Genomic DNA, 10202 nt, shown 5'->3' with positions numbered 1-10202 from the left:
ACCCCCTCTAATTCTAAGGCTGTGCCCACGGGTCCTACTCTCCTCGCCTAACAGAAACAATTTCTTAGCATCCACCCTTTCCAAGCCATGTATTATCTTGTAAGTTTCTATTAGATCTCCCCTTAAGCTTCTAAACTCCAATGAGTACAATCCCAGGATCCTCAGCCGTTCATTGTATGTTAGACCTACCATTCCAGGCATCATCTGTGTGAATCTCCGCTGGACACGCTCCAGTGCCAGTATGTGCCTCCTGAGGTGTGGGGCCCAAAACTGGACACAGTATGTGTCCAAATGGGGCCTAACCAGAGCTTTATAAAGTCTCAGTAGCACATCACTGCTTTTATATTCCAACCCTCTTGAGATAAATGACAGCATTGCATTCGCTTTCTTAATCACAGATTCAACCTGCATGTTTACCTTTAAAGAATCCTCAACTAGCACTCCCACATCCCTTTGTACTTTGGCTTTATGAATTTTCTCACTGTTTAGAAAGTAGTCCATGCTTGTATTCTTTTTTCCAAAGTGCAAGACCTCGCATTTGCTCACGTTGAACTTCATCAGCCATTTCCTGGACCACTCTCCCAAACTGCCTAGATCCTTCTGCAGCCTCCCCACTTCCTCAGTACTACCTGCCTGTCCACCTAACTTCGTATCATCGGCAAACTTCGCTAGAATGCCCCCAGTCCCTTCATCCAGATCATTAATATATAACATGAACAGCTGCGGCCCCAACACTGAACCCTGCGGGACACCGCTTGTCACCGGCTGCCATTCCGAAAAAGAACCTCTTATCCCAACTCTCTGCCTTCTGTCAGACAGCCAATCCTCAATCCATACCAGTAGCTCACCTCGAACACCATGGGCCCTCACCTTGCTCAGCAGCCTCCCGTGTGGAACCTTATCAAAGGCCTTTTGGAAGTCTAGATAAACCACATCCACTGGGTTTCCCCGGTCTAACCTACTAGTAATGCCAATGGTCTTGTAATCCAGATTCCAGGGTAATGCTCTGGGGACACAGGTTCAAACCCCCATCACAACAGTAGGAGGAAAAGTTAAATTAATAAATATGGCATTGAAAACTGGTCTACTGGAGACTAAAAAAACCATAGTCAATTGCCATCGGGTTCACTAATGTCCTTTTGACAAAGAAATCTGCTACCCTTACCTGGTCTGGCCCACACACAATAACGTGATTAGATCTTAAACTGCTTATAGCTTATCAAGCCACTCAGTATAAGGGCTGAATAGCCTGTATCTTTAAATAAGATGGAAATTGTAAAGAAACAAAACAAGCTTGCACACTGTCGCACAACACTCCCTAGGTAGTTGTTCGCATGCACATTCCCAGTGTGGCATTTTACCCATTGGGAGTGCACTTCACATAATGTGTTCATTATCATTTTCCATCTATAATTGCAACATTTCACTACTTTATAACTTTACAGAAACATGCGTTCACTTGTAAACGTATGTAAAACCCGGCACCGGAATACATTAAAATGCAGGCAAGGACTGCTATATGCATGGGGTGTGATTGCACAACAACTGAGGAGACCACAGCCTTCCGCCCCGTACCCTCCAGCTGAGATTCTGCGGTGACCGGGACACGGTGCACTTTAGACAGAGTCCTCTCCTGGTCTCCTGTCACCATTAGCCTCTCTCCCAGCGGGTTCGAAGGCTGCATGGCAACCCAGATGCTGGCAGGATACAGTGTCAGCTGTGGCTGATACCACCCTGCTGGCATCTGCCCATCTGTGCTTAGCCCTTGCCACTGTTTAAACTCTTATCAAGCCAGTGGGAGTTCTCTCGTTGTGAGGAGCTATGTATTTGGGAGGCTGGGGGTGGGGGTAAAGAGGGAAGAGGGAGGAGGAGAAGGGGAATGGAAGTATGACAAAGACCTGTTCTACAGACACAGGTGCCAGGGCAGTGCAGAGTTGGGGATGGGGGGATGGGGAAAGCTTCATGATTCCCATTGTTTGCCGAAATTAGGTCATTTTCAAGCCTGCCCATAATTAATAGGGAGCTGCAGTCACACTGATAGGCAACTCTCTGTAGCAATCATTTCCCTTCCGAAAGAAACACTACTTGCCGACATGGCGTGTACAAATTGGCGACAGATTAAGAGTGCATTCTAGTTCAAACAAATCACGGTGCAAGCTAAGCTTTAAATTGATTAGAATTAAAGAGGCAGCAGACAGCTGCCCAAGTGTTCAGTGAGTAAGTGCACCACCTAATGTGACAGTGACCCAGACAGACCAGGGGTCCCCAGCTTGCAGCTCCATTCTCTGATCAATCAGCAACATTATGCCTCCGCCACAACAACAACTGGCATTTATATAGTGCTCTAGAAATCTGGAAGCATTTACAGGAATGCACCAGACAGAAAGATTTTCCCGCACCAGCGGATCACTGGGTTCTAGAACGCTCTGCCTGAGAATGTGGTCAAGGCAAATTCAACTATGGCATCCACAGGAGAATTGGATTGTCATCCAAACAGAAAACAATGTGGGGGGCTAAGGGGAAAAGGATGAAGCGAGTTGTTGTTCCCAAGAGTCAACGTGGACACAATGGGCAAAATAGCCTGCTTCTGGGTTCTAACCATTGTGTAATTCTGAAGAATTGCATTTGAATATAGCACCTTCCTGTGTTGGAGGAAATGCAAATGTAGATGTCTGCTCTCACAGTGTGATCATGAGCAGATATAGTCAGTTTTTGCAATGTTGCTTCAGGAAGGAATATCAGGGAATAAAAACAACACCAGAAATAACGCTTTTGCCCTTCTTCAAGGTGGTGCTGTGGGATCTTTTACATCTATCTGAGAGAGTCACACTAGTTTGATATCTCGTTTGAAGGGCAGGTTACTAACCATAGCCCAGAAAGATCACTGGCATCTCTCTCCACTAGGGAGAAACAGTTGGTTGCACAGATATTGCTTGAGAGGTCCCAGTCTGTAAGTATGGAGATAGACTCAGTAAACTGAAAGTCAGAACTTGTGGTAATGGAGTACATTCCACTTACCACACTGGAGAGTCAGTCTACACTCTTACACTCAAGTCTGGAACAGGACCTGAATTCTCTGACTCAAAGGATATAACTAAGACAAATCACTCTTGACACTGAGCTAAAAGAGATTTCACAAAATTGGTGCAGCTAACAAAAAGCTTAGATAGAATCCCTACAGTGTGCAATCAGGCCATACGGCTCATTGAGGGCACACCAACCCTCCAAAGAGCATCCCACCCAGACCCCCACCTTATCCCTGTAGTTCCCATGACTAATCTACCCTGAATACTGTGGGCAATTTAGCATGGCCAATCCACCTAACCCACACATCTTTGGACTGTGGGAACAAACCATAGCCCACGGAGGAAACCCACGCAGACTCAGGGAGAAGGTGCAAACTCCACACACCCAAGGCTAGAATCAAAACTGGGTCCCTATCACTGAGAAGCAGCAGTGCTAACCACTGAGCCACCATTGCCATCCAAGAGTCAACAGAGCTGGGTTCTAAGTAGTGACTTAAAGGGTGAAAGCAAAGAGGATAGGTCTTGGGAAAGATTTCCAATCTTAGGATCTAAAGAGCTGATGGCATGACAGCCATTAATAAAGTTCCCAGAGTTCCTTAAGGGTGGTAGGATTGGTCCCGGATGTGCCGCAGTGTTTGAAGCTCAGATTCCAGATCATCAACTCTGGGCTGGAGTTCTTCCAGCAACCAACACTTGCTGCAGATGTGGTCACTGCCATTCATAATGGGATCAGCCAGCTCCCACATCATACAGCTACAGCACATCACCTGCCCAGCCATCTCTGCTTAGTTAATTACTTTATTACTTTGTATAAATTTGATTTAGCCACCTTGCTGATATATATGGTCACTGCTTACCTTCCCGGCTGCCCCTCCGGTCCACGTCTCTTCCTCCGCTGCTCCCGCTCCTTCTGTGAAAGAGAAAAACACCGCTGCCCGCTACCGGTAAGTAATTTTAATAAAAACTGCCTTACCTTATCAGCAGTCTTCTGAGTTCGTCCTACCTCCGCTGCTGCTCGCACTTAAAAAATCCTGATAGTGTGAAGGGCGAGGCTAGCCGGTGACTGAAGATATTGAGGCGCTGGTCAAGAAAAAAGGAGGTATATGTCAGGTATAGACAGTTGGAATCAAGTGAATCCCTTGAGGAATAGTGGTGGTAGGAATTCACTTAAGAGGAAAGCCAGAATAGCAAAACAAAACATGAGATAGCTTTGGTAGATAAGGTTAAGAAGAAAATAAAGAGATCTTACAAGTATATTAAGAGGAAAAGAATACCTATGGAGAGAATAGAGCCCCTTAAAAATCAACAAGATCATAAGACATAGGAGCAGAAATTAAGCTATTCAGCCCATCGAGTCTGCTCTGCCATTCGATCATGGCTGATAAGTTTCTCAACCCTCTTCTCCCGCCTTCTCCTCATAACCATTGATCCCCTTGACGATCAAGAACCTATCTATCTCAGTCTTAACTACATTCAATGACCTGACCTCCATTGCTTTTCATGGCAGTGAATTCCATAAATTCACCACTCTGACTGAAGATGTTTCTCCTTATCTCTGTTCTAAAAGGTCTTCCCTTTACTCTAAGGTTGAACCCCTTGGGTCCTAGTCTTTCCTACCAATGGAAACAGCTTGCGAGCATCTACTCTGTCTGTTTCAATTAGATTTCCCCCCACCCCCATTCTTCTAAACTCCATTGAGTGTAGACCTAGGGTCCTCAAACATTCCTCATATGTTAAGCTTTTCATTCCTGGGACCATTCTCGTGAACCTTCTCTAAACATGCTCCAGGGCCAGTACATCCTTCCTGGGGGCCTAAAACTGTGCATAATACTCCAAATGTGACCTAACCAGAAGTACATCCCTGCTTTTATGTAGTCCTCTCTACATAAATGCCATCATTGCATTTATCTTCCTAACTACTGACTCAACCTGCAAGTTTACCTTGAGAGAATCCTGGACTAGAACTCCCAAGTCTCTTTGCACTTCAGACTTCTGAATTTTCTCCCCATTTAGAAAATAGACTATACCTCCATTCTTCCTACCAAAGTATATGGCCTCACACTTTGCCACGTTGTACTCCATCTGCCACTTCTTTGCCCATTCTTCTAAACTGTCCAAATCCTTTTGCAGCCTCCCCACCTCCTCAATGCTATCTGTCCCTCTGTCTATCTTTGTATCATCTGCAAACATAGCCAGAATGCTCTCAGTTCTCTCATCTAGATCGTTAGTGTATAAAGTGAAAAGTTGTGGTCCCAGCACTATGCCTTGCAGAACCCCACTTGTCACCAGCTGCCAATCTGAGAAGGACCCTTTTATCCCCGCTGTCTGCTTCCTGCCAGACAGCCAAGCTTCTATCAGCCAAGTTAGCACCTTGCCTCTAACAGCATGGGCCCTTATCAGTCAGTAACCTCCTGTGTGGCACCTTGTCAAAGGCCTTCTTGAAGTCCAGGTAGGTAACATCCATTGGTTCTCTTTGGTCTAACCTGCTCGTCACTTAGAGTCATAGAGATATACAGCACGGAAACAGACCCTTCGGTCCAACTTGTCCATGCTGACCAGATATCCCAATCTAATCTAATCCCATTTGCCAGCGCTTGGCCTATATCCCTCTAAACCTTCCTATTCATATATCCATCCACATGCCTTTTAAATGCTGTAATTGTACCAGCCTCCACCACTTCTTCTGGCAGCTCATTCCACACATGCACCACCCTCTCCATGAAAAAGTTGCCATTAGGTCTCTTTTAAATCTTTACTCCTCAAAGAATTCTACTAGATTTGTCAGGCATAGCCTCCCGTTGATGAAACAATGCTGACTTTGCCCTATTTTACTATACACTTCCAAGTATTCAGAAATCTCATCCTTCACGATGGATTCCAAGATCTTACTCACAACCAAGGTAAGGCTAATTGGTTTGTAATTTGCCATCTTTTGCCTTACTTCCTTTTTAAGCAGAAGTGTCTTGATAGTGACTTTCCACTCCCTGGGACCCTCCCTGATTCTAGCAATTCCTGAAAGATCATCACTAATGCCTCCATTATCTCTTCAGCTATCTCCCTTAGAACTCTGGGATGTAGTCCATTGGTCCAGATAATTTATCTACCTTCAGGGCATTCAGTTTTTTAGGCACCTTCTCCTTGGTAATGGCCAACATACTCAGCTCTGCCCCCTTGCTCACTTGAACTTTTGGGAAATTACTCATGTCTTCACACTGTGAAGACTGACGCGAAGTAATTATTCAGTTTCTCAGCCATTTCCTTGCTCCCCATTACTATCTCTCCAGCAGCATTTTCCACTTTTGCCTCTCTTTTATCCGGTATATCTCTAAAGAAACTCTTACACTCTTCCTTTATATTACTGGCTAGCTTACCCTCATATTTAATCTTGTCCCTCCTTATTTCTTTTTTTTGTTTCCCTCCATTGGTTAGCTTCCAAATCCGTTGGTTTCCCACTGCCCTTTGTCACATTATTCATAGTATTCAGCAAGAATGGATATCCCTGCAATTTCACTTTTGTTCTTATGCTATCCCTGACTTCCCTAGACAGCCATGCCTCATCCTCCCTCTACCATGTTTCTTTTCCCTCGGGTGAATTTCTGCTGCGTCTCCTGAATTACTCCCAGAAACTCCTGCCTTTGCTGTTCCACTGTCTTTCCTGCTAGGCTCCTCTCCCAGTCAATTCTATCCAGCTCCTCCCTCATGCTATGGTTGCCTTTATTCAGCTGTAATACCGTTATCTCTGATTCTATCTTCTCCCTCTTAAATTGCAGAGTAAATTCAATCATCATGGATACGTTCACCGAGCTGGGAAGTTGATTTGCAGATGTTTCATCCCCTGTCTAGGTGACATGTTCAGTGCTTTGGAGCCTCCTGTGGAGCGCTGCTGTACTGTGTCTTCTGGAATTTATTTGGTTCCATTTCTACTGCTTCTGGTAGCTCATTGTAGCCGTCGATATATTGGGTCCAGGTCAATGTGCTTGTTGATGGAGTCCGTGGTTGAGTGCCATGCTTATAGAAAATCTCCAGCTGTCCTCTGTTTAGCTTGTCTTATGATCATTGTGTTGTCTCAGTCAAATTTGTGGTCCTAATCATCTGTGTGTATCAGGATTAGAGTGGTGCTGGAAATGCACAGCAGGTCAGTCAGCATCTGAGGAGCAGGAAAATCGACGTTTCGGGCAGGAGCCCTTCATCAGGAATCCTGCCCAAAATGTCGATTTTCCTGCTTCTTGGATGCTGCCTGACATGCTGTGCATTTCCAGCACCACTCTAATCTTGATTCTAATCTCCAGCATCTGCAGTGCTCACTTTTGCCTCATCTGTGTGTATGTCTACTAGGGATAGCTGGTCGTGGCGTTTAGTGGCTAGTTTGTATTCGTGGATGTGAATTGCTAGTTGTCTACCTCTTTGCCCTAGTGTTTCGTGCAGTCTTTGCATGGAATCCAACAATGTAAACTGTGTTAGCCTTGCAATGATGGGTATAGGGATTTTTGTTCTGGTGAGTTGTTGTCTGAGCGTGGCAGTCGGTCTATGGACTGTCATGAATTCGAGTGGTTGGAGAAGTCTGGCTGTCAGTTCTGAGACTTTCTTTATGCAAGATAGCGTGGCTAGTGAGTTGGGTCGTGGCATGTCCTCGTCTCATTATTTGTCTGTTAGGCATTTGCGGATGAAATTGCAGGGATATCCATTCTTGCTGAATACTCTGTAGAGATCTTCTTTTTCTTCTTCTTCCCTTGGTAGGCCGGGAGTGCCAGAGTGTGTTGCAGCCCTTTTGAACAGGGTCCTAATGCACCTTCTCATGTGTGTGTTCAGCTGGTTGCTGTTGTAATTCAGGACCTGGTTGGTGTGTATGGCTTTCCTGTACACTTTTATGGTGCATTCACCATTCTGCGTTCTTTGTACCATCACATCCAGGAATGGGAGTTGATTGTTGGTTTCCTCCTGTCTCATAAATCTGATCCCTGTGAGTATGGTGTTGATAATCCAGTGTGTGTTCTCAATTTCTGTTCTCTTAATGGTAGCACAAGTGTCATCTATGTATCTGATCCAGAGTTTGGGTTGGATTTGTGGTAGGGCTGTTTGTAAATTCAATCATAGTATGATCACTGCCTCCTAAGGGTTCCTTCACTTTAAGCTCTCTCTAAAAGTCTGCCTCATTGTACAACACTAAATCCAGTATTGCCTATTTCCTAGTGGGCTCCACCACAAGCTGCTCCAAAAGGCTATCTCATAGACATTACAAATTCCTTTTCTCAGAATTCACTCCCAACCTGATTTTCCCAGTCCATCTGCACATTGAAATCCCCCATGATCACTGTAACTTTGCCTTACCTACACATCTTTTCCAACTCCTGGTTATCTTGCGCCCCAGTTCTTAACTATTGTTTGGAGGCCTGTACATAACTCCAACTATGGTTTTTTTACCTTTGCGATTCCTCAATTCTACCCACACAGATTCTACACCATCTGACCCTACTTTGTTTCTTACTATTGATTTAATTCCATTTCTTACTAATAAGACAACTCCCACCGCTCTGCCCATCTGCATATCCTTTCGATAGGATGTATATCCTTGATTATTCAGCTCCCCATCCTGATCCCCTTGCAGCCACGTCTCTTTAATGCCCACCACATATACTTGCCAATTTCAATTTGTACCACAAGCTCATTTACCTTATTTCTTATACTGCGTGCATTCAGATATAACACCTTCAGCCCTGTATTAACTATCCCTCTTCTCATTGTCATTTGTTTGTCCAGTGTGCTTGAAATTTGATAGCTAATCTTTTCCATACTCTGTCCTATTTGTGTCTATGCTGGAGATTTAAATAACTCCTCTCGAATTCTACTCTCTTACCTCCTCCTTTAATTTGGGTTTCATCATTTATCCTGTAACTGAACCCTCCCACCCCACCACCACCCCCATTTAGTTTAAAGCCCTGACTACAGTTATGCAATTCACTGGGAGTCTAGTCCCAGCACAGTTCAGATGAACACCGTCCCATAGGAACAGGTCTCTTCTTCCCCAGTACTGCTGCTAGTGTCCATGAATTCTTCCACACCAATGTTTGGGCCATGCATTTACCTGCTTAATCTTTTTGACCCTGTGCCAATTAGTTCATGGCTCAGGTAGTAATCCAGAGATTATTACCTTTTTGGTTCTGCTTTGTAATTTAGCTCCTAGCTGTTCATATTCCCTTAGCAGAACCTCTGCCCTAGTTTTATCTATGTCATTGGTACCTATGTGGACCACGCCCACTGGATCTTTACCCTCCCATCCTGAATCCGAGCACCAGGCAGACAACACAATCTTTGGGACTCTCAATCCTGGTTCAGAGGACAGTATCTATGCCTCTAATTATACTATCCCCAATTACAACAAAATTTCTCTTCTATCCCGCCACTTGAATGGTTCCCTACACTACATTGCTATGTGTGGAATCACAGGAGATGGATGAGATCTCAAATGAATATTCCACATCACTGTTTACTGTGGAGAAAGACATGCAAGTTAGGGAACTCAGAAAATAAAGAGAGATGTCTTGAAAATAGTCCACATTACAGAAAAGGAGGTGCTGGAGGTCTTAAAATGTGTAAATCCCAGGACCTGATCAAGTGCATCCCTGGACATTGTAGGAAGCTAGGGAAGAATGTGTATCTAAGTCCCTTTGCAGCCGACAACAGCCCTCCTCACTATCCACAACTCCACCAATCTTCGTATCATCTGCAAATTTACTGACCCACCCTTCGACTCCCTATTCCAAGTCATTAAAAAAAATTACAAACAGCAGAGGACCCAGAACTGATCCCTGCGGAACTCCACTTGTAACTGGGCCCCTATTAGAGATGTTTTATCATAGAGAGCCGTGGATGAGGTGCCAGAAGACTGGAGGGTGGCTAATGTTTTGCCATTATTTCGGAAAGCCAGGGAACCATAGATCAATGAGTCTGACTTCAATCATGGGTAAGTTGTTGGAGGAGATTCTAAGGGACAGGATCTACATGCATTTGGAAAGGTAAGGACTGATTAGGGATAGTCAGCATGGCTTTGTGTGTGGAAAATCATGTTTCACAAACTTGATTGAGGTTTTGAAGAGATGACCAAGAAACTTGATGAAGGCAGAGTGATAGCATCCACATGGATTTTAGCAAGTCCTTCAACAAGGTTCCACATGGTAG

General features: G+C 44.6%; 1 long non-coding RNA gene across 3 annotated transcripts in view; it reads right to left on the bottom strand.

Moving 5' to 3' along the window:
* Positions 1-10202, bottom strand: part of LOC122556801 — a 169604-nt gene that overhangs the window by 110812 nt on the left and 48590 nt on the right. For all 3 annotated transcript variants that reach the window (XR_006313665.1, XR_006313664.1, XR_006313666.1), the window contains exon 2: positions 4000-4106. This is a non-coding gene — a long non-coding RNA (uncharacterized LOC122556801). The remainder of the gene's footprint in view (positions 1-3999; positions 4107-10202) is intronic.

The sequence above is a fragment of the Chiloscyllium plagiosum genome, chromosome 2 (genome assembly GCF_004010195.1).
Source record: "Chiloscyllium plagiosum isolate BGI_BamShark_2017 chromosome 2, ASM401019v2, whole genome shotgun sequence".
Lineage (NCBI taxonomy): Eukaryota > Metazoa > Chordata > Chondrichthyes > Orectolobiformes > Hemiscylliidae > Chiloscyllium > Chiloscyllium plagiosum.
Note: the sequence above shows the minus strand (reverse complement) of the source record. Positions and strands in the feature narration are given on the sequence as shown.